General features: G+C 49.9%; 1 protein-coding gene across 1 annotated transcript in view; it reads left to right on the top strand.

Annotated features, from left to right (window-relative positions):
- LOC115091702 (short transient receptor potential channel 2-like) overlaps window positions 1–23,506 on the top strand; it is a 263,493-nt gene that overhangs the window by 3,976 nt on the left and 236,011 nt on the right. The window contains exon 2 of the mRNA XM_029601860.1: window positions 9,482–9,677. The gene's annotated coding sequence lies outside the window, so the exon portion shown is untranslated. The remainder of the gene's footprint in view (window positions 1–9,481; window positions 9,678–23,506) is intronic.

The raw sequence follows: 23,506 nt of genomic DNA, 5'->3' as shown, positions 1-23,506 counted from the left end.
GTCCTCGGCACGCTGTTCCAAACGTGGGGACGCGTCTATCCTTATTCCTCGAGGAATGGGCCAGCGTGACATCGGATCAATGGGTCCTCGACGTGATAAAACATGGCTACGAGTTAGATTTGGCTCGCATCCCAACGGACAAATTCCTGGTCTCACCCTGCAAGGATCCCAAGAAGAAGGCGGCGGTGCTAGATACCATCCAAAGACTAGAAAGACTGGGAGCCATCTCGCCGGTTCCGGCCGCTCAGTACGGCAAGGGCCGGTACTCCATTTACTTCTTAGTCCCCAAGAGAGACGGCACTTTCCGCCCAATTCTGGATCTGAAAGGAGTCAACAGATGCCTTCGAGTCCCTCACTTCAAAATGGAGACCCTTCGGTCAGTGATCGCGTCAGTGCGTCCCGGCGAATTCCTGGCGTCCCTAGATCTCACAGAAGCATACCTTCATGTGGAAATTCAACCAGCGTTTCAGCGGTTTCTGAGGTTTGGCATTCTGGGCAGGCACTTCCAGTTCCGGGCGCTTCCGTTCGGCCTGGCGACAGCGCCTCGGACATTCACGAAAGTGATGGTGGTCGTGGCGGCGCAGTTGCGGCGGGAAGGCCTGCTGGTTCACCCTTACCTCGACGATTGGCTGAGCCGGGCGAAGTCTCAGAGTCTGTGTCGGCAGGCGGTGGCCAGGGTGTTACAGCTCTTGCAGTCCCTGGGCTGGGTGGTCAACTTCAACAAGAGTTATCTCGAACCCTCTCAGTCCTTGGAATATCTTGGAGCCCTGTTCGACACGTAGCGAGGCAGTGTGATTCTCTCGCAGGACCGGATATGCAAACTGCAGTCTCAGGTGCTACGTTTTTTGTCGCTACACCGGCCACGAGTCTGCGATTACCTGACGGTTCTGGGGTCTATGGCATCCAAGCTGGCGTTAGTCCCTTGGGCGTTCGCTCATCTATGGCCGCTGCAGTCCTCATTGCTTTCCCGCTGGAAACCGGTTTCCGAGGATTTCTATCTACCTCTACCTCTCGAGGGGCAGGCGTGATCCAGCCTGAGCTGGAAGTCGGTTCAGGGTCTGTGGTCAGAGTCGCAGACCCGGTGGTCTATCAACCGGCTGGAGACCAGAGCGGTCCGTCTGGCGCTGCAAGCTTTTCTACCCCTCGTGCGCGGACAGGCGGTCCGGGTATGGTCGGACAACGCTACCACCGTGGCTTACATCAATCGCCAGGGAGGGACAAGAAGTCCTCTAGTGGCGGAGGAGGCGCGGCTCTTGATACTCTGGGCAGAACGGCATCTCAGCCATCTCGTGGCTTCCCACGTAGTGGGAATCGACAACGTCCAGGCGGATTTTCTCAGTCGTCACCGCTTGGATCCCGGAGAGTGGGAGTTGGCGGACGAGGCGTTTCTCTTCATTCGCCGGACTTGGGGAATGCCCCACATGGATCTGATGGCCACCTGGCACGACGCGAAGGCTCCGCGATTTTACAGTCGACGTCGCGAAAGGGGAGCAGAAGGAGTCGACGCGTTGGTGCTTCCCTGGCCGGTGGATGTGCTTCTCTATGTGTTCCCACCGTGGCCCATGATCGGAAAGATCCTACGGCGCATAGAATTGCATCCATCCAATGTGATCATGGTGGCGCCGGAGTGGCCACGCCGTCCGTGGTTTGCGGACCTGGTCCAGCTGTCAGTGGCCGCACCCCTTCGTCTACAGGGATTCCCGGGGTTCCTTCGTCAAGGCCCCGTCTGTTTGGAGGATGTGGCTCACTTTTGTCTCGCAGCATGGTTTTTGAGAGGTATCGGTTGAAGAGAAAAGGCTATTCGGATGCGGTCGTTGCTACGTTGCTGAGATCCAGAAAACAGTCTACGTCCCTAGCTTATGTTCGGGTCTGGGTAGTTTTTGAGGAATGGTGCATGGAGTGGGGCCTAGACCCCACTTCCGCTTCTATTCCCGATATTCTGGCTTTTTTTTCCAGGCGGGGCTCGCCGAAGGTTTAGCGTGTAATTCCCTTCGGGTTCAAGTGGCGGCGCTTGGCTGTTTGCGTGGTAAGGTCCGGGGGATCTCTCTGGCTCTCCACCCGGATATCTCCCACTTTCTTAGGGGGGCTAAGCACCTCCGTCCTCCGTTGCGGCCCCCTTGCCCGTCTTGGAACCTCAACTGGGTACTCTCAGCCTTATGCTCAGTGCCGTTTTGAGCCCCTGAAACGTTCTACGCTCAAGGATTTCACCTTGAAGACCGTATTCCTAGTGGCGATTGCATCGGCCCGTCGTGTTTTCAGAATTACAGGCGTTGTCCTGTAGGGAGACCTTCTTGCGCATCTCCGATTCGGTGGTCTCCTTGCGGACGGTTACCTCCTTCCTTCCTAAGGTCGTGTCGTCGTTCCATTTGAATCAGTCAATTGAACTTCCCGCTTTCTCGGTTGCGGAGTCTTCGGACCCGAAAACAAAAGACTTGAGAAAACTAGATGTGCGGAGGTCCCGGCTTCGCTATCTGGAGGTTACTAATCCGTTTCGGGTGACGGATCATCTGTTTGTGTTAACTTCGGGTCCAAAGAAAGGTGCTGCGGCGTCCCGCACGACAATTGCCCGTTGGCTCAAGGAAGCCATTGGTTCTGCGTACATTCTGTGCGGAAAATCGCCGCCGGTGGGTCTTCGGGCTCATTCGACACGCTTTGCAGGGCGGATACCTGGAAGTCGTTGCATACCTTCATTAAACATTGCCGGTTGGATGTTCAGGCTACTGAAGCTGGGGGTTTTTGGAGAGAGGGTACTCCGAGCGGGACTCTCTGCTTCCCACCCTCGGTAAGTTAGCTCTGGTACATCCCAGGTGTCCTGGACTGATCCTGGTACGTACAGGGAAAGGAAAATTAGTTTCTTACCTGATAATTTTCGTTCCTGTAGTACCAAGGATCAGTCCAGGATCCCGCCCGCAGTGTTGCGTTATAGTAACGGAGAGTCCGCTCATTATTGTGTTTTTCAGTACGCTGATCCATTCGCTCTCCCGGTTGGGGAGTCTGGTTCCTGTAGGGGTGTTGGTTTTCTTTTCCCTACCAAGTTGTATGGTTAGCTATGGTTGCCTTTTGGCTTTTGTCTACTTTGACATTACGTATGACTGAGGGGCTGTGACTGGCACAGGGGCATATATGCTCCGCCCACAAGTTTTAGTCTGTCTCCATCTACTGGTGCGGAGTCACAACCCAGGTGTCCTGGACTGATCCTTGGTACTACAGGAACGAAAATTATCAGGTAAGAAACTAATTTTCCTTTCTTTCCCCAAAAAGGAACCAAACTAACAGTGGAGACCCCTCCTCACAGCAGGGCACCACCACTTCAGTAGTGTATATTCCCTGGGCGGCTCACATGCAGGGTTCCCCAATCCCTACATGTAAGACCTGCCCAGGTGTCCAGTAAGGCTCCTAATAAAAATCCCAAAAATCCTTAAGCTCAACCAGACAAGTTGTGTACTGGAAGAAGAAATCCCTCGCAACCCTGGTCAGGACCAACGGCCTGGATTAGCCTGCCTTTACTGACTGGGCCTGTAAAACAGCAAAAGATAACTCCTGACACCTCTGCACTCTGTGCTAACCTAAATGGACTGCCTCTCAAGCTGTGGCAAGGGCTCGGATATATATTGTTTCAAATGGGCTGGCCCTTCCAGACCCCACAGAAGGAGGGGGTGTACTTGAACGGATCCTCCCTTAACTCTAACCTGTTCTCTCTCTCTCTCTGAACAAAGGGCTCAACCAGGTACTACTGATGATGCGACTGGAGGCTCCGTCACCCAAGAAAAATCCCACTGGGCCCCCTTTGAGTTTAAGTTCCAGTGGGCTGCGGATATCTGGGGATAGACTGTGGCTCCTCCTGCTGTGTATTGGCTGACTTGGTTATTAATACACCTATCCTCTTTTTTTTTTTGTACCTCCTTGACCAGGCCAGTTAATCATACAGATGTCTGCTTCACAGCCAAACACTGAATCCTGCTCTCCAGCAGATCCTCTTTCTTGGCTCCAAAAACCCTGTTTTATAGCCACTTTAAAATGGGCAGAGGGGCTGTTTTTGGTTGTCTCTTGCCTCTCTCTCTTTTCCAGGAAGAATGCTAAAACCAGGCTACCTTGAGTTACACAGCACACAATAGGAGGTAATTTTCTTGTCTCCTCAAACTTAGGTAAGAGACTGTATTGTCTTAGCTAAAAAAATAAGACAGACAAAAGGCTAGAAGATTACTGGCATGGTTAAAAGGTGAGGTGAGAGAGGCTATAATAACTAAAAGAGCATCTTTCAAGAAACGGAAAAGGGATCTGAATGAAGAAAACAGCATAAGCACTGGCAAGTTGGATGCAAAGAACAAGGAATGCAAAGAGAGAATTTGAAAAGAAGCTTGCCGTGGAAGCAAAAACTTATCATTTTTTTTCAGATATATTTGAAGAAAAAAGCTTGCAAAGGAGTCAGTTGGACCATTACATGATCAAGGAGTAAAAGGGGCACTTAGGGATGACAAAGCCATAGCAGAGAGACTAAATGAATTCTTTGCTGTGATACCCATGCCAGAAATGATATTCAAAAGTGATGATTTAGAGGAACTGAAACAAATCCCAGTGAACCTGGAAGATATACAAGGACAAATTGACAAATTAAAGAGAAGCAAATCACCTGGACCAGATGGTATACATCCCAGAGTGCTGAAAGAACTGAGAAATGAAATTGTGGACCTGCTATTGGAAATCTGTAAACTATCAGTAACATCATCTGTGGTACCTGAAGACTGCAGGGTTGCCAATGTAACGCCAGTTTTTAAAAAGGGATCAAGGGTGATCCAGGAAATGATAGACCAGTGAGTCTGACATCAGTTTCTACCATTTTTTCTGGCACAATCATAAAGAACAAAATTTCTGAACATATAGATAAGCAGAGTTTCATGGGACAAAGTCAATATGGATTTAGCCAAGGGAAGTCAGGCCTCACTAATGTGCTACATTTTTTTGAAGGTGTAAATAAACACGTGGATAAGGGTGAGCCAGTTGATGTAGTGTGCCTGGATTTCCAGAAATCATTTGACAAGGTCCCTCATGAGAGACTTAGGAAATTTAAAAGTCATGGTATGGGGGCAGTGTCCTATTGTGGATTGCCAACTGGTTAAAGGATAGAAAACAGTATGGTTAAATGGTCAATTTTTCTAATGGAGAAAGATGAATAGTGGAGTGCCCCAGGGATCTGTTCTGGGACCGATGCTTCGGTGTCCATGGTCACCAAGAGAACAACTATCCCGGTTGCAGGAGCGGTGGCTCTTAAGGACCTACAGGCCCGGAAATTTGAGGTCCATCTCAAGAGAATTTTTGAAGTCTCAGCACTTGGGGTCAGGGCAGCTGTGTGTAGCAGTTTAATGCAGCGAGCAAGCCTGAGGTGGGTCCAACAACTCCTCAGTGCAAGGGATCTTTCTCCCCCAGAAGCGGAGCAGGCGGCGCATTTGGAAGCAGCGGCGGCTTATGGTGCTGATTCTTTGTATGATCTTCTTCGGGTGTCCTCTCGAACTATGGTGTCAGCAGTCTCAGCCAGGAGGCTGCTCTGGCTCCGCAACTGGTCAAAATCCCAGTTGGGGACTCTCCCCTTTAAGGGAAAATTCTTATTCGGGGAGGATCTGGAGAAAATGATCAAGTCCCTAGGGGAAAACAAGCTACATAAGCTCCTGGAAGACAGGCTTAAGGCCTCCAGGATTTTCTTCCCTTGCTCCCGCTTTAGGGGTCAGCGACGTTTTTGTCAGAACAGACCGTCTTCAGAGGCACCCTTCGGCACAATCTCAGGCTTGGGCTCAATCCTTTCGTGGACTCACATCCTTCCGCGGTGGGGCCTCTCACGGACCATCAGGTCCCAAGTCCATCCAATGAGATAGCGCCGACCCACTCCTCGGTTCCTGTTATAGGGGGTCAACTCTGTGAAGGACTTCAAAGGGGCGTGGGATAAACACTGTGGATCCATAAAATCAAGAGGCCGTCAATAAAGAGTGGGTGACTCGCCAGAACGACGGCTACTGCCTGGAGATAATACCCTTATTCAATAAACATACACATGGTTACTGTGACTCCAACATCACTCTAAGCTACACTAGCAAGAGGAAATGTGGAAAAAAGGATTCGCACTCACAAAGCGGGGAGTAGCTGGCTTGTTACGGCGGTTACTACCCCAAACCAAATAAGCCTGATACTTCACGTTCAACCCATATCCAGCATAGCTCTCTGCTTCAACGGCAGGGGAGAAGAAAAACTGATACTTCACGCATATCCAGCATAGCCCCCTGCTTCAACGGCAGGGGAGAAGAAAAACAACCAATAAGGGCTGAATAACACAGTCTGGGTAAAACAAATAAGCATGGGTGTAGCTTGCTTATTGCGGCGGTTACTTCCCCTACTACCCCTAACTAATCAAGCTTGATATTTCACTTGGATGCAGCTCCATCACTGCTCTCTACATTCATGGTGGGGGTGGAAGGGAAATAGAACCAAAGAGTTAAGAGAAACAGATAAGTATGGGAGAAGAAATGAGGGAAGCTTGCTGGGCAGACTGGATGGGCCGTTTGGTCTTCTTCTGCCGTCATTTCTATGTTTCTAACTCTCCCTGTTTTACGAGGAATGGGTCAAGATCACTTCAGATCAGTGGGTTCTAAACATCATCGAACACGGTTATGCTTTAGAGTTTGCTCGCCCACTGCGAGACCAATTTTTGGTTTCTCCATGCGGTTCCCCAGCGAAAAAGCAGGTGGTACATCAGACTCTCCACAGGCTAATAGATCTTGGGGCCATTCTCTCTGTCCCTCCACAAGAATGCGGAACAGGTCGTTATTCCATCTACTTCGTGGTTCCCAAAAAGGAAGGGTCGTTCGGTCCAATTCTAGATTGATATATTTATTTATTTGGAGATTTTTATATACCGCGGTACGTAAAGGTCTACATTACCTCGGTTTACAGTAAACAATAACTTAGCACAAGGCTTTACAAGTAACCGGTTATACAGTAAGTGAACAATAAATAGCAACAGGTTTTACATAAAACAGTTAATAGTAATGTAAACAATCAACTTCAACAGTAGGTGACAACTTTATACAGGAAAACTGATTTTCAAGTAGAACTAATTTTCAGGTTAGACATTGATCATCTATAGTATGCTTGTTCAAACAACCATGTTTTGAGGTTTTGTTTGAACGTTTTGTGGCAGGATTCACGAAGTAAGTCCAAAGGCATATTGTTCCATATGTTGATCCCAGCTATAGAGAAGGAACGTTCTCTTGTGGATACGTGCTTGATGTGTTTGAGTGGATGAGCAGCTAATTTGGCTTGGTGGATATTTCTAATTGGTCTATTAGATGTGTGGAAAATAAACTGGTCAGAAAACCATTGCATCTCTTGGTTGTGTATTGATTTATGTATGAGAGAGAGCACTTTAAAAGTGATCCTGAACGTTACAGGGAGCCAATGAAGAAACATAAGAGCAGGGGTGATGTGTTCGTGTCTTCGGGTATTAGTAAGTAAGCGAGCAGCAGCATTTTGCAGCATCTGCAAAGGTTGAATTGTGTTTTTTGGGAGACCCAGCAGTAGTGCGTTACAATAGTCTAGTTTTGGTAAGATTGTGGCTTGCAATACTGTCCGGAAGTCCTGTGCATGTAAAAGAGGTCTAATTCTTTTCAGCGTATGTAACTTAAAGAAGCCATTTTTAATAGTAGATGAGATAAAATTTTTTAAGGAGAAGTGATTGTCAATCATAACCCCCAGGCTGCGGACATGCTGTAAATGGAAGCCGTCTGCTGTAAGGATAGATGATGTGTTAGTAGTGTTGTTCTTGTTCGGCGTGATGATGAGGAGTTCAGTCTTGTTAGTGTTTATTGCAAGACATTTTTCCATGAGTAGCTCTTTTATTTCAGCAAGGGCCGCATCCCAGGTTTTCAAGGCTTTGTCCAGAGAATCATTGATGGGAATGAGGATCTGCACGTCGTCGGCGTATATGAAATGGCGGAGATCCAATTTAACCAGAAGTTTACAGAGCGGAGATAGATAAACATTGAATAGAGTTGATGACAGTGAGGACCCTTGTGGGACACCTTGTGCTAGATTTCTGGGTTTTGAGGTTTGGTGTCCTATCTTGACACTGTATGTCCTGTCTTTCAAAAAAGATTGGATCCAGCATAATGCAGTGCCATTGATGCCAATTTGTGAGAGGAGAGAGAAGAAGATTTGAAGAAGGTCAACAAAGCCCTCAAAGTGCCACATTTTCGGATGGAAACGCTGTGTTCCGTCATTTCAGCTGTGCGCAGTGGAAAGTTTTTGGCTTTTCAGGATCTAACAGAGGCTTATTTTCATATATTTGTTTCGCTATATGGGGTAGATTTTCAAAGGGATACGCGCGTACCCCCCGAAAACCTATCCCAAACCCCCCCTGCGTGCGCTGAGCCTATTTTGCATAGGCTCGGCGGCACGCACAAGCCCCGGGACGCGCGTAAGTCCCGGGGCTTGCATGGAGGGGCGTGGCGCTGCGTTTCGGGGGTGTGTTTTCAGGATGTGCTGGGTCCTCAGTTCTTTGGGTAGGCGGTGTTCCAAATTTTGGGGGAGGCAATGGAAAATGCTCTTTCTCGTGTAGTTGAAAGATGAGCGTCTCTTAAGGTGGGGATGTTTAAGAATCCTGCGTAGTTAGAGCGTAGGTTTCTTTGTGGGTTTTGGGGGGTTATGTTTAAGCCTTTTAGTCATTTATGTATGTAACATAAATACTCTACATATTGAGGTGTGCTTTTTTAATGAGGTCAGTGGTGCTCAGACAATTGGGCTATTTCTGTATTGTAAAGTAAGAAGAGTGGGGGCTGGGAGCCGAGCTTGGTTGATTTGCATGCCCCTCCCCCAAACAAAAAAGGCATTCTGCTGCCCTGGCTCTATAATATAAAATAATAAGGGCCTTTGCGTGAGCAGTGTGGCGCATCTGCCCCTTTGTGCGCCCCGCGAATCGCTCTTGGGAGCTGTGCCAGTCCAGTGATGTGAGGTAGGAGGCCTCAGGCAAACCAGAGGAAGGAGGCATGGCAGTGGCAGAAAGGCTGGTGGTAAACCTCACCAGTGGTAGGAAGACGGGAGTGAGGGGGAGGGGGAAGGAAGTCAGGGGGAGGGGGTGAGCAAGAGGAAGGGAGAGAGGGGCTGAGGATTCGAGGAAAGGAGGAGTGGGAAAGTAATTGGAGGAGAGGTGAGATGGAAAGGGGGGGGGGGGGGGAGGAAATGGAGTGACTGTGAGGGGGGAGACCAAAATGAAGAGGGAACGAGTGCAGCCCCCAGCAGCGAGCTCAGCGGCAGTGTTGGCCAGTGAAGGAAGCAGGGGTGCAGCTCTTGGTGAATTGGTTCTGTTCCCATACACATAGGAGGTACATCCGTAAATTGCAGTGACGAGTGTGTGTTGTATAAATGCAGGTTTGGTTTTTTTTTATTATATTTAAGAGATCGCGTTACTTTTGTTCCCATTCTCTCTGGATCTCTGTAGCTTCATTCCCGTCCCTACCCGGGGACAACAAGAAAAACTACATTTCCCACAATGCCATTCCGCTAAACTCCTGTTTCCCGCCCGCGGACTTTCTTCGATTTAACGTTCCAGAGAGGCGGCGTTTCATGTCCGGGGCGTGGCCGGAAATTCCAGGCTGAGAGCCGCGAGCCCGGAAGAGGCGCCGGCGGGGTGAAAGGTAAGGGGTGTGAGCGCGGGAGAATTGAAAAGCTGAGCCCTGCGGAGGGGGAGGCGGTGGCGCCTGTTTCCTAGGGGCGCGGATCCCCCCGTCTAGTGGCCGCGGCTTCCTGGGAGGGCAGAGGGGAAGGATTAATAAAAAACAGGTGAGGAAACCTGCCGCCTTGAAAGCCTTAAACGTTATATCATCATCATCGTCTTCTATAAATGGGGGTGGCCCGTCATGTAAGGTGGATTGTGTGCAGAACCCGTATATAAAGTCATAACATGTAAACAAATTATAGAGAAGGAAATAGATACTGCAGCATCCATGAACAAGTGCAAGAGATCTCTCGGGCAATAATCAAAGCTACTTTTCTGTCAGTAAAATGGCATCTTACCCGCAGAAATGGGCGCTTTAAACACTGCCCTCGCCGTCAATGTGGATACAATTATGAATGCTCAGACCAGTGATGGGGATCTCCAGTCCTCGAGGGCCACAACCAGGCCAGGTTTTCAGGAGATCCAGAATGAATATGCATGAGACATATTTGCATACAATGGAGGTGGGTGTATGCTAATCTTTCTCATGCATATTCATTGTAGCTCTTCTGAGAACCTGGCCTGGTTGTGGCCCTCGGGGACTGGAGGTCCCCATCACTGGTCTGAACAGTCATAATTGTATCCACATTGACGGTGAGGGCAGTGTTTAAAGAGACTGGCGTTTGCCATCGCAGGGTTAGACGGTGCATGGGTTTTACCTGCATTGCCTCAGGAGTACTTGTGGATGACATTTTCAAACCTATGTGGTTTAATTCCAAAGTACAGTACCTGCAGAAAAAGCAGCTGCAAATCCCTGTGGGCACTTTCTTCCTGGTGCTTAGATTTGTTTTCATTATTGGTGCAAACCTCATGGGTAAAAAGTACTCATGGTCCAGTGTGGGCAATTTGATTATTGCCCCCAAATGTACCCTAACCGCTAAGGTTAGGGTACATTTGGGGGCAGCTAAGGTTCTTAATCTAGTGCTAACAATGTAATATATAAAGATCAGCAAAATTATTCACTCAGCCAACATTAAGATCTAAATGTGTAATGAAAATGACATGGGCTGTGTGTCTTACTTGGGATGAATTTCTAAATACCATTTCTGCTAATTATATTCCTGTTTTTATTATTTATTTTTTTGCTTTGGGCTTGCTTTTCTGTCTGTCATTTAAGAATGATTCAGTATTGATCCTTTGGCCCCACTAACATATCTGATCAGAGTCTCCTCCACAAGGCATATGTATTTATCACTTATCCACCAATCCAAAACAAGATTGCGGCGGAGTACATAAGAACATAAGACTTGTCATACTGGGTCAGACCGAGGGTCCCTAAGCCCAGTATCCTGTTTCCAACAGCGGCCAATCCAGGTCACAAGTACCTGGCAAGTACCCAAACATTAGATCACAAGCTACTGTTGCTTATTAATTATCAACATAGCAGTTTATGGATTTATTCTCTAGAAACTTATCCAAACCTTTTTTTAAACCCAGTTTCCCTGTACGTATTCGGATCAGTCCAGACCCCTGGGGTTGTGCCTCCCTTCCAGCAGATGGAGTCAGAGAAAAAGCTGAAAGGCACCCCCTCTTAGCCCGGTGTGTGCCATCTACGATCCTTCAGTATTTCTCTGACTCCAGCTGATGAAGGTGGCAGAACCTGCGGTCCTGATTCTTTAAAAGAAAAGGGGTCTTGTTACCTTTCTTTGCCTTTGGCTAAATCAATTAGTGGATAAAGATAGAGTATTTATAAAAAAAAAAAAAAAAAAAAAGGCTTTTTGAACTCCCGAGTCTCTGGAGGTATTTTGTAGTGTAGCTGCTTACCTTGTCACAATGATGTGCGGATCGCGGTGCTCAGCCTGCGGGGAGCCGGCAGTGCGGCTCTCCCGCGATGGCCTCTGCTCCTGATGCATTCCCCGGGGTGAAGGCCCTTTGAGGTTGCTTAGCGATGGCAGGGGAGCGTCCCCCGCGCGATCGCGTGGTGCAGGGAGAAGTTTGCTGGCTCGGAGGCCTCGGCCTGCCCCGTTCCTGATTAGCGCGGGAACAGGCGCCATTTTGTGCACACACATGTGTCGCTCCTTGTGAGCTTGGGCAAGTCACTTTACCCTCCATTGCCTCAGGTACAAAAACTTAGATTGTGAGCCCTCTGGGGATAGGGAAATACCTACAGTACCTGAATGTAATCCACTTTGAAGCGCTGAAAAAAGTGCGAAAAGTGGAATCTAAATAAATAAATGAAAAAGCGGAACGGCTTAACACAGCACTGCGTGTACAAGTACCACATAGAAATCTGAGGTCGGCTAATAAAGCCCTCCCGACTGTTCCATCTGTCAAGACAGGGCGACTTACACAAGTCAGGGAGCGAGCGTTGTCTTTAGCGGGACCCAACTTGTGGAATTCAATGCCTCTTGAGAGAAGATTGCAGAAAAATTTTAAACTATTTAAAGGAATTTTAAAAACGTGGCTTTTTAAACAGGCGTTCCCTGTACGTACCAGGATCAGTCCAGGACACCTGGGTTGTGACCCCGCACCAGCAGATGGAGACAGATTAAAACTTGTGGGCGGAGCTACATATGCTCCTGTGCCAGTCACAGCCCCTCAGTCTTACTCTGTCTCCAGTAGGTGGTGCAGGTGTAGTCACAGCCTCTGGGTGCCCTGAGGACTGATATTTAGTTTAGTCAGGGTTATTTTAGTTCTTTTAGTAATTTTAAGCTCAGTTTGTTTCTAAGGTAAATGTTTTTATTCTAATTTTGGTTAGAATTAGTTTAAAAGAAGCTGTCCGTCCTGCCTCCCAGGGGGGTGGGAAGGTTCTGAGAGGACCACCCCCCCCTGGTTGAGGCCGCTGCTGAGGGTCGAGGACCCGAACTGCCAAAGCAGCAGCGTTGGGGTGACACCGGGGAGCCCGGTTCACTCACCCCCAACAGGAGCAGGAGCCCCAGGACCCTGGACAGCGGCAGGTTTGATTTAAAAAAAAAAAAAAAAAAAAAAAGTGTATTTTATTTCCCGTCGATAGCAGGGATGAATTAGCCATGCTGTCCTGGGATCTGTCAATCAGGTCCGGGAGGCGGAGCTTGATAAAGCAGAGGATAGAGTTTTGTACCCTCTGCGGCTGCGCGTGGTTTCCCGCGCAGGCAGAACAGATTCTCCTCAGTCTGTTCTTTCCGCGCGCGAGATAGCACGCGGAGCTGACAGTCTCCTCAATGTCTAAGTCGGGTTTCAAACGCTGCCGCTGTGGAAAGGTGATGTCGGTCACGGATGGCCATGACCGATGTTACCGCTGCCTCGGCGGTAGCCATGATGTACCCAACTGCAGTTTTTGTAAAAAGATGTCCCCGAGAGCCAAACGCCAAAGGGCCTATCGTCTACAAGAACTTTTAAGCACCTCGGACCCATCGGAAATTCACTCTTCGCCGGGCCCGGTGAAGCAATTAAAATGTTCAATGCCCAGAACGGCATCTTCCGACTCCTCACGCCCGAAGGAAAAACAGGTACGAGGGAAACAGGGCTCTGAGTTCCCCGACCGCAGAGGGGCGTCGAAGATCTCCGATAAAGGTTCGCAGCGTGACTTACCCCTTCAAAAGGATCGACCGCCAACAAAGAGACGCAAAATGGCGTCTGAGTCTCCGGAGGGCGCACGGACGCCGACCACGGCGCCGTCCCCTGCGAGATTACAAATGGCGCCGACAGAGAAACAGGTATCGACACATTCAAAAACGATATCTTCTCGTCATAAAGACCGTAAACACAAGACGGCGCCGAAAAATGCTACCTCTACGGCGCAGGAACCACCGCTTTTTGCGCCGGATCCAAGATCCACGAAGCCGGCGCCGCCATCAACGGCACCGGAAAGACTGTCGGCGCCGAGCGGAAAGCCATCGGCGCCGAGTCGGCAGTCAGAGCCATCGGCGCCGAGAGAGTCGCCGGAGCCATCGGCGCCGAGAGAGTCACCGGAGCCATCGGCGCCGAGAGAGTCGCCAGAGCCATCGGCGCCGAGAAAGACGTCTGGAACAACGGCACCAAAGACGGCGCCGAGATCGGCGCAGAGTGCATCGGATAGGATGCGAAAACCACCAAAGGTGACTACCGAGCCGTATTCCCGACCACAATCCACAGGACGACCACACGCAGAATCGTCCTACAAACATAAAATGGCACCAGCTAAGACACTATCGCACCCAGAAGGCTCCTTCATTACGGAGCGTACTGGTAGACGACCAGAGCTCTACTCCTTATCGAGCAGTACAAAGCTCAGCGAAAGATTGCATAAACGTTCACACAAACACTCAGAGCACTCCTCAGATAGAAGGACAACCTCCTCTCATCGAGAACGAGACTCACCGCGCAAATCATCGCCCTCAAAGCGAAAACATGACAGACAGGCAGGTGACTCTCACTACAGAAGAAAAGACAGATCGCAAATCAGTCCTTCACCTTCAAGATCATCAGGGATCTCCTATTCAAAACATTCCAAATCTCCGATTTACCTGACATCCTCACAAGCTTCTTCTTCATCTAGAAGGTCTAGCTCAACTAGAGACCATAACGAACCAGTAGAGAAGCAACAAAGAACAGTTCTGCCACAAGCTACCAAGGATGCTTTCTGGCAACTGTCCAACTCGTTAGAAGGATTCTTTAGTACCTTACAATCATCGTTTGTACTGGATAAGGAACCCACAAAGGAAAACTCTGTACGAGAAACTTCACCACCAAGAGCGGACGCAGGAGACTCACCAACCTCTCCTGGGGAAGTAACTCCGCAGGCCTCTCTAGCAGGCTCCAACTCACCGGAGCACTATCGATTCCATTCCGAATCTCCTGCTTCGTCAACGGGGTACCCCTCCGATGTTCCGGAAGGTCCACAAGAACCATATTCTCCCCCAGAGGACCTCTCATATCCTCGCTTTTTAGAGAAAATGGGAAACATCCTCCAAATACAGATTCAGAAGGAACAGGACCCCAGAGCAGAAACTCTGGGTTTGTTAAAGATATTCGATGTACCAGGAGAACCTACCACACTTCCCCCACATGATCTTCTTCATCGCCTCCTTCTGAAATCTTGGGAGACACCTCAATCAATACAAGCGGTCTCACGAAAATCGGATCTCAAATTTCGAATCAGAAAGGATATTCCTTATACCCCATCACAATTACCACACGAATCGGTAGTTGTAGAATCAGCGTTGCAGAGATTTAGGAAACAAAAAATCCATGCCACATATCCTCCTAACAAGGATCATAAATACTTGGATGAAATAGGTAGAAAAATCTACCAGAACGCGATGCTTACTACACGCATCATGCACCATCAATTTTACATGGTGCAGTATTTGTACGAGTGTGTACAAGCCACAAAAGGATTACTGTCATCGACAAGAGAAGAACTGCCCCAAACATTACACGATATGGAGGAATGTTCACGACACCTACTTCGATCAGTATATGAGGGCATGGAAACTTCCTCGAGAGCATCGGCGACGGCTATAGCGGCGAGGAGGACAGCGTGGCTCCGCTCCAGCTCTATTAGAGACGATGTACATGAAAAGCTAGCCAATCTCCCTTGCACAGGAGATCACCTATTTGGCACAAAATTGCAGGAAACGGTAGGAAAACTTAAAGATGAGGCACTAGCGGTCCAATCGCTGCAGACCCATCAACCTTATCAAGCCCATAAACGCTTTTACCCTTACTCTCGCAGGGCATCATATGGGCGCAGACCTTATCGATCTTATCAAGGATTCCGTCCACAACCTTATCCAACCTACCAAAGACAACAGAATAACCAACAACCATCTCAGCTTCCACGTAGAGGCAAACCGAGAACGCAACGCCAACAAACTCAACAACAAACGACGGCAGCTAAGCCGACTCAGTCTTTTTGATTCTGAAGCCACCACCGCATCCAGCACCACCACCAGGAAGAATCCAGTCATGTCTACACATGTGGGAACACATAACGTCAGACCAATGGGTGATAGACATTATACGTCAGGGATATCAGTTACATTTCCAATCAAGACCGCACCTGCCCCAATTCACCAATCCCAGGCAGGTGAGAAACCAACCGCAACTACAACAGGAGATTATTCACCTTTGCCAATCAAAGGCCATTGCACTCCTCCCCAAAAACCTTCACAATCAAGGTTTCTACTCCCCATACTTCCTGATTCCCAAGAAATCAGGAGGACTACGACCCATACTGGATCTACGGGAACTCAACAAATTCCTAGTGAAGGAAAAATTCAAAATGGTATCCCTGAAGTCAATCCTACCACTCTTACAACCCAACGACTGGATGTGTTCCATCGATCTGAAGGATGCATACACTCACATTCCAATGCACCCCTCTTCCTGGCGTTACCTCTGCTTCCACCACAACCGCAGACATTACCAATACAGAGTACTCCCCTTTGGATTGTCTGCAGCTCCCAGAGTGTTCACCAAGTGCATGGTAGTGGTGGTGGCTCACCTCAGACAACAAGGAATAACAATCTTTCCTTATTTGGACGATTGGCTAGTAGTAGCTCCGACCCGGGAACTACTCATCTCGCATCTGCATCACATCCTACAATGTTTACAACAATTGGGATTGGTAGTCAACTTCCAAAAATCTCAGTTACAACCAACACAACAACTCCAATTCATAGGAGCGTATCTGGACACCAAGCAACACAGGGCGTTCCTACCGTCGGACAGACAAATTCAGTTGCGACATCTTTTACAGACTTTACAGACAAAACATATAACATCGGCTCGTCAGGTGCTAGTGGTCCTCGGCCACATGGCAGCAGCCAATTTCCTAGTCCCAAATACCAGGTTACACATGAGAAGGTTACAATGGGGACTCAAACGACAATGGAAACAGCACTCGCAACCTCTCTCTCAGTCCATACATCTTACCAAGGAAATGAAGAAGGACATCGCGTGGTGGCTCCTCCCATCCACGTTGGCCAAAGGAGCTCTATTTCGCCAACCCATGCACGACACCGTTCTAACAACAGATGCGTCCAGGAAGGGTTGGGGAGCACATCTAGAGGTATACGAAACACAGGGCCTATGGTCTATAACAGAACAATCCCTACAGATCAACTTGCTGGAACTCCGAGCCATTCGCCTGGCTCTGCAGACATTCCAGACATTCTTGCGTGGCCGCAGACTAATGGTATATACGGACAATCAAGTGGCAATGTTCTATATCAACAAACAGGGCGGTTCCGGCTCCTGGACCCTCTGCAAAGAAACATTGCAAATATTTCAACTTGCTCATCGGCAGAGCATACATCTTCAAGCGACTTATCTCCCGGGTATAGCAAATACAAGAGCGGACAGATTGAGTCGCATATTTCATCCCCACGAATGGAAACTCAATACAGAGGTAACACTCCAAATATTCAACAGATGGGGAACTCCATCAATAGACCTTTTTGCTACGGAACACAACACGCAACTTCCAAAGTTTTGTTCCATCCATCCAAGCAAACTCAGAATGGCGCAAGATGCATTTCTGATTCCATGGTCAACAGGCCTACTCTACGCCTTTCCACCAATTCCCCTCATCACCAAGACAATACAAAAATGCATAACGGACAGAGCGCAAATGATACTCATTGCCCCATCATGGCCGCGCCAACCATGGTACACGTACCTCCTGCGCCTCTCAACGGAGGACCCTATCCGGCTCCCGAATCGGTCAGACCTTCTCCTCCAGGATCAGGGGACCCTGCTCCATCCGATGCATTCCTCCCTGCACTTAACAGCCTGGAAACTGACCGGTGGCTACTAACACAGCAACAGGTATCGCACAGTGCACAACTCATACTACTGGAGTCTAGGAAACCCTCCACGAGACTCAATTACAGTTACAAGTGGAAAAGATATTCCTCGTGGTGTGCAGCACACCACATATCTCCAGTGGATTGTTCACCACATCACTTGCTGGATTATCTGCATACCCTCTACGAAACTGGCTTAGCCACAGCATCGATTCGTGTGCATTTAAGCGCTATCGCGGCTTACCATACACCGGTGAATAATAGCACCATAGCAGCTCATCCCCTTCTAACCCGATTCTTCAAGGGACTACTGCATATTAGACCACCGTTCAAGAAACCGGCGGTACCATGGAACATTAACATAGTCTTGGAACAACTGATGCATGCTCCATTTGAACCCATAGAATCATCGCACCTGAAATACCTAACATGGAAAGTGGTATTTCTAGTCGCCGTCACTTCAGCGAGACGTGTTAGCGAACTTCAGGCATTAGTCCATTACGAACCGTATCTACAGTTCTTCCATCAAAAGGTAGTCCTGAGAACACATCCCTCCTTTTTGCCGAAGGTTATTTCACAGTTTCATATTAATCAAACCATTGATCTACCAACTTTCTTTCCTAAACCACATACCAACGAACGTGAAGCGCTATTACACACTTTAGATTGTAAAAGAGCGTTAGCTTACTATAGAAATAGAACGGCGGCTCCATCACGCCCGTCGCAACTCTTTCTCTCCTTCGACCCTAAGGGGACTGGACTTCCGGTCACTAAACGGACCATCTCTAGCTGGATAATACAATGCATCCAGTTCTGCTATAACAAACAGAACGTGCCATTGCTTCACAAACCAAAGACACATCAGGTTCGAGCCCTATCCACCACGTGGGCGCACCTTAGTAATATTCAACCAATAGATATATGCAAGGCAGCAACTTGGACTTCTCTACATACTTTCACAGCACATTATTGCTTAGATCAACAAGCTGCAGCGGATACACAATTAGGTCAAACAATCCTACAATCCGCATCAGCTTACTCCAAGTGATTGCCACGACCTGTATCACGTTTAAAAAAAAAACAAAAAAAAAAAAAACAGCATAGACTAAACGTGACGGGAGCTAGCGACTCCCAGGACAGCATGGCTAATTCATCCCTGCTATCGACGGGAAAAAACAAGTTTGCTTACCGTAAACGTTGTTTCCGTAGATAGCAGGATGAATTAGCCATGCTGACCCACCCACCTCCCTGGCAATCACTACTCGTTATATCTACTACTACTGCTTAATCACAGACTGAGGAGAATCTGTTCTGCCTGCGCGGGAAACCACGCGCAGCCGCAGAGGGTACAAAACTCTATCCTCTGCTTTATCAAGCTCCGCCTCCCGGACCTGATTGACAGATCCCAGGACAGCATGGCTAATTCATCCTGCTATCTACGGAAACAACGTTTACGGTAAGCAAACTTGTTTTTTTTTTCTTTGTTTGTGTCGGCTCTCCGTTTTCTTCTTCGCCGGGGGGGAAATAGGTCCTCGGTTCGGCGAGGGGAGGGGAGTTTTTTCGGCGCTTTAAATTTTATTTTTAATTTTCCTTCGCGTTCCCGCGCGACTGTGAGGATGCCTCGGGGTACAGTTTGCCGCGCTTGCGGCTCGGCGCGCGCGCGGCTCTCCCGTGAGGGGATTTGTTCCGCCTGCATTCCGGGCGGGGAGGGACCTTCTACAAAGAGCAGGGGGGTCCGTTCCCGGTCGGTGCGGTCGCCGTCGCGCACTACCGCCGTTCCTGTCATGCCAGCTGACCCCTTCCCGCTCAGTGCGGGAGCGGCGGCCATCTTGGCTTCTGTTCATGAAGTCAGGCAGGAACCTGCAGGGGATTCTGCCGTGCCTCCCGCGTTGTCGCCTCAACAAAGGTCTTCAGGGGGGGCTTCCACCGGGGGGGCTAAGTCCCCGGATGAGGATGGTGATGATTCGGTCACCTCAGATTCGGAGTCCTCGTTTTCGGCGGATTTTGCCCTCCTGCTGCGCAAAGTTTTAAAATACAAGGGCCGCAGACGCAAGGAGCTGCATAGCCACTCCAAAGGGGACACTCCAAAGAAGAAAAAATCCCGGGATGACCCTGCGACAAGAAAACGGACACCAAGAGGTGTCCCGCAGGATACAGATACCGACTCCACCTCACAAGATGAGGTGGTTCCGCCTGATGAGCCCCTGACGGGGGTCGATGGTACGACGGGGGACAATTCTGCCCAGTCGGGGCCGGGCAAACCTTCTCAAGCCGGTGATGGGGACGACCCGAAGGTGGTACGTCTTTTCCGAAGGGACGAGCTGTCCCCGCTTATACCGGCAATCCTCAGCGAGTTAGGGGTTGAAGCCCCACCGACAGTCTTGCGCCCCGGAGCAACTATGGATCCAGTCCTGCTAGGACTCACTGGTCCAGCGGTAGCCTTCCCATTCCATTTCTCGGCGTCTGACATTTTGTTTCGGGAGTGGGATACTCCTGAACTAGGTCTGAAGGTATCTAAGGCAATGGATAAGCTCTACCCTTTGCCAGAAGACGCACTGGAACTTCTTCGGCTTCCAAAGGTGGATTCAGCGGTGTCGGCAGTAACTAAACGTTCCACGATTCCGGTCACTGGGGCCACAGCCCTTAGAGACATACAGGACAGGAAGCTTGAGGTGCAGCTCAAAAAGATCTTCGAGGTCTCAGCGTTGGGGGTCCGGGCTGCCATTTGTAGCAACTATGCCATGCGGGCTAGTTTGCGCTGGGCCCAAGTTATACAGGCGAATGCAGGTCTTTCTCCTGAAGAGGCCACGCAGGCGGATCGCCTAGAGGCTGCCATTGCTTATAGTGCGGATGCTCTCTATGACCTACTACGTACTTCAGCAAGATCCATGGTCTCTGCAGTCTCGGCGCGTCGTTTACTTTGGCTTCGCAATTGGTCGGCGGATGGATCCTCCAAGGCTCACCTTGGAGCCCTGCCCTTCAAGGGGAAGTTGTTATTCGGCAAAGAGTTGGATGATCTCATGCTTTCTCTTGGAGAGAACAGAGCTTTTAAACTCCCAGAAGACAGGTCCAGAGCCCGATCCTCCTATCCGTCCAGGTCCCGGTTTCGAGGTAACAAGAGATCTCGTCCACAGAGGTCCTCGGCTCCTTCTTATCGCTCGACTTCTTCCCGGGCCTCTTCGTGGCCACAGTCCTTTCGTGGGAAACGTTACGGCAGACAAGGAGGCACCCCGTCCGGCACGGGTCCCAAAGCCTCTCAATGAGATACAGCGGGTCCATTCCTTACGGCAGCCGCTGGCCTCCGTTCCAAACGTAGGGGCGAGGCTGACCTTGTTTTTCGAGGAATGGGCCAAAATAACTTCCGATCAGTGGGTTCTCAACATCATAAGACACGGTTACGCGTTAGATTTTGTACGGACTCCAGCAGACAAGTTCCTGATGTCGCCCTGCAAGTGCCCAAAAAAGACGACGGCAGTGCTAACCACCCTCCGGCGCCTGGAAGATTTAGGAGCAATCGTCCCCGTTCCTCCCAATCAACAAGGCACGGGTCGTTATTCCATATACTTCATCGTGCCAAAGAAGGATGGCACGGCCCGACCGATTTTGGACCTCAAAGGAGTAAACAAGTGTCTGCGTATTCCACACTTCAAGATGGAAACGATTCGGTCAGTGATTGCCTCGGTTCGTCCAGGCGAATTCATGGCCTCCTTAGACCTCACGGAGGCGTACCTCCACGTCGGAATTCATCCGTCTTTCCAGAGATTTCTCAGATTTTGCATCTTGGGCAGACACTACCAATTTCGGGCTCTTCCCTTCGGCCTCGCCACGGCTCCGCGAACATTTACAAAAGTGATGGTAGTGGTGGCGGCTCACCTTCGACGAGAGGGTTTCCTGGTGCACCCCTACTTGGACGATTGGCTGATTCGAGCCAAGTCCGAAACCTGTTGCCGTCAGGCGGTAGCCAGAGTCCTCCAGTTGTTGCAGACCTTAGGTTGGGTTGTCAATCTCAACAAGAGTCAGCTTGTTCCTACCCAGTCCTTGGAATACCTGGGAGCTCTTTTCGACACGAAGCAGGGCAAGGTTTTTCTGTCCACGGATCGTGCACACAAGCTTCAGTGTCAAGTGCGTCGATTATTAAGTCTTCAGCTGCCGCTGGTTCGCGATTATCTGACGGTTCTGGGATCTATGGCGTCCACACTGGCGTTGGTTCCTTGGGCTTTTGCTCATCTGCGACCATTACAATTTGCGTTGCTCTCCCGTTGGAAGCCGGTATCAGAAGAGTTCCACCTACCACTTCCACTCACGACTCAGGCGCGGGAGAGTCTTCACTGGTGGCTCGATCCGGGCCATCTCTCTTGCGGAGTGTCTCTGTTGGTCCCCGACTGGACAGTGGTGACGACGGATGCCAGTCTCTCCGGTTGGGGAGCGGTCTGTCTAGACAAGTCGGTACAGGGCCGATGGTCCTCCGTCCAGTCGCAGTGGTCCATCAACCGTCTGGAAACCAGAGCGGTTCGCCTGGCTCTGCAAGCCTTCCTCCCGTTGGTCCAAGGGAAGGCGGTCCGTGTGTTGTCAGACAATGCAACAACAGTATCATACATCAATCGCCAAGGGGGGACAAGAAGTCCACTTGTGGCGGAAGAGGCGAAGCTCCTGATGAGTTGGGCAGAGCGCCATCTCAACTCCATAGCAGCGTCTCACATAGCCGGGGTCGACAATGTTCAGGCGGACTTTCTCAGTCGACACCACCTCGACCCCGGAGAATGGGAGCTGACGGAAGATGCCTTTCATCTCATTTGCGATCGGTGGGGGCTGCCCCACATGGACCTGATGGCCACGTGGCACAACGCGAAGGCTCCTCGGTTTTACAGTCGACGTCGGGAGCGAGGAGCCGAGGGCGTCGATGCGCTGGTTCTTCCTTGGCCAACCAACGTGTTGTTGTACGTATTCCCTCCGTGGCCAATGATAGGCAAGATCTTAAGGCGCATAGAGTTGCACCCGTCCAACGTGATCATGGTAGCGCCGGAGTGGCCACGGCGCCCTTGGTTTGCGGATCTCGTTCAGCTGTCGGTGGATGCTCCCCTTCGGCTACAGGGGTTTCCGGGGCTCCTTCGTCAGGGCCCCGTTTGTTTGGAGGATGCGGATCACTTCTGTCTCGCGGCATGGCTTTTGAGAGGCAACATCTAAAGAAAAAAGGCTATTCAGATGCGGTGGTAGCCACGTTACTGCGGTCCAGAAAGCAGTCTACGTCCTTGGCTTATGTACGTGTCTGGGTAGTTTTTGAGGAGTGGTGTATCAGCCGAGGGCTAGATCCCATTTCCGCGTCCGTCTCTGATATTCTGGCTTTTCTTCAGGCCGGTCTAGCCAAAGGGCTTTCTTGTAGTACCCTTCGTGTACAGGTGGCGGCGATTGGTTGTTTGCGGGGTAAGGTTCGCGGTTCCTCTCTGGCCCTGCATCCCGATGTCTCTCGTTTTCTTCGGGGGGCTAAACATCTTCATCCACCACTACATCATCCATGTTCCTCCTGGAATCTTAATTGGGTCCTTTCTTCTTTGTCTACGGCTCCGTTCGAACCCTTAAAACGGTCTACTCTTAAGGATCTTACTTTAAAGACCGTTTTCCTGGTTGCGATTACCTCGGCTCGGAGAGTCTCGGAATTACAGGCTTTGTCTTGTCGGGAGCCATTCCTGCGGATTTCAGATACGGGAGTTTCCCTGCGGACGGTTCCGTCTTTTTTGCCAAAAGTGGTGTCACCGTTTCATTTGAACCAGTCTATTGAGCTTCCTGCTTTCGCAGGTGCTGAATATTCCGACCCGCAATGGAAAGAATTGCGGAAGTTGGATGTGCGGAGGGTTCTCCTCCGTTATCTAGAAGTCACTAACCCTTTCCGGGTGTCGGATCATCTCTTTGTTCTATTCTCGGGCCCAAAGAAAGGAGGCCCGGCTTCCAGGACGACAATCGCACGGTGGCTTAAAGAGGCCATCTGCTCAGCGTACGTGTTACGAGGGAAGCCTATCCCGAACGGTCTCAGGGCTCATTCGAC

The sequence above is a fragment of the Rhinatrema bivittatum genome, chromosome 5, assembly GCF_901001135.1.
Source record: "Rhinatrema bivittatum chromosome 5, aRhiBiv1.1, whole genome shotgun sequence".
Lineage (NCBI taxonomy): Eukaryota > Metazoa > Chordata > Amphibia > Gymnophiona > Rhinatrematidae > Rhinatrema > Rhinatrema bivittatum.
Note: the sequence above shows the minus strand (reverse complement) of the source record. Positions and strands in the feature narration are given on the sequence as shown.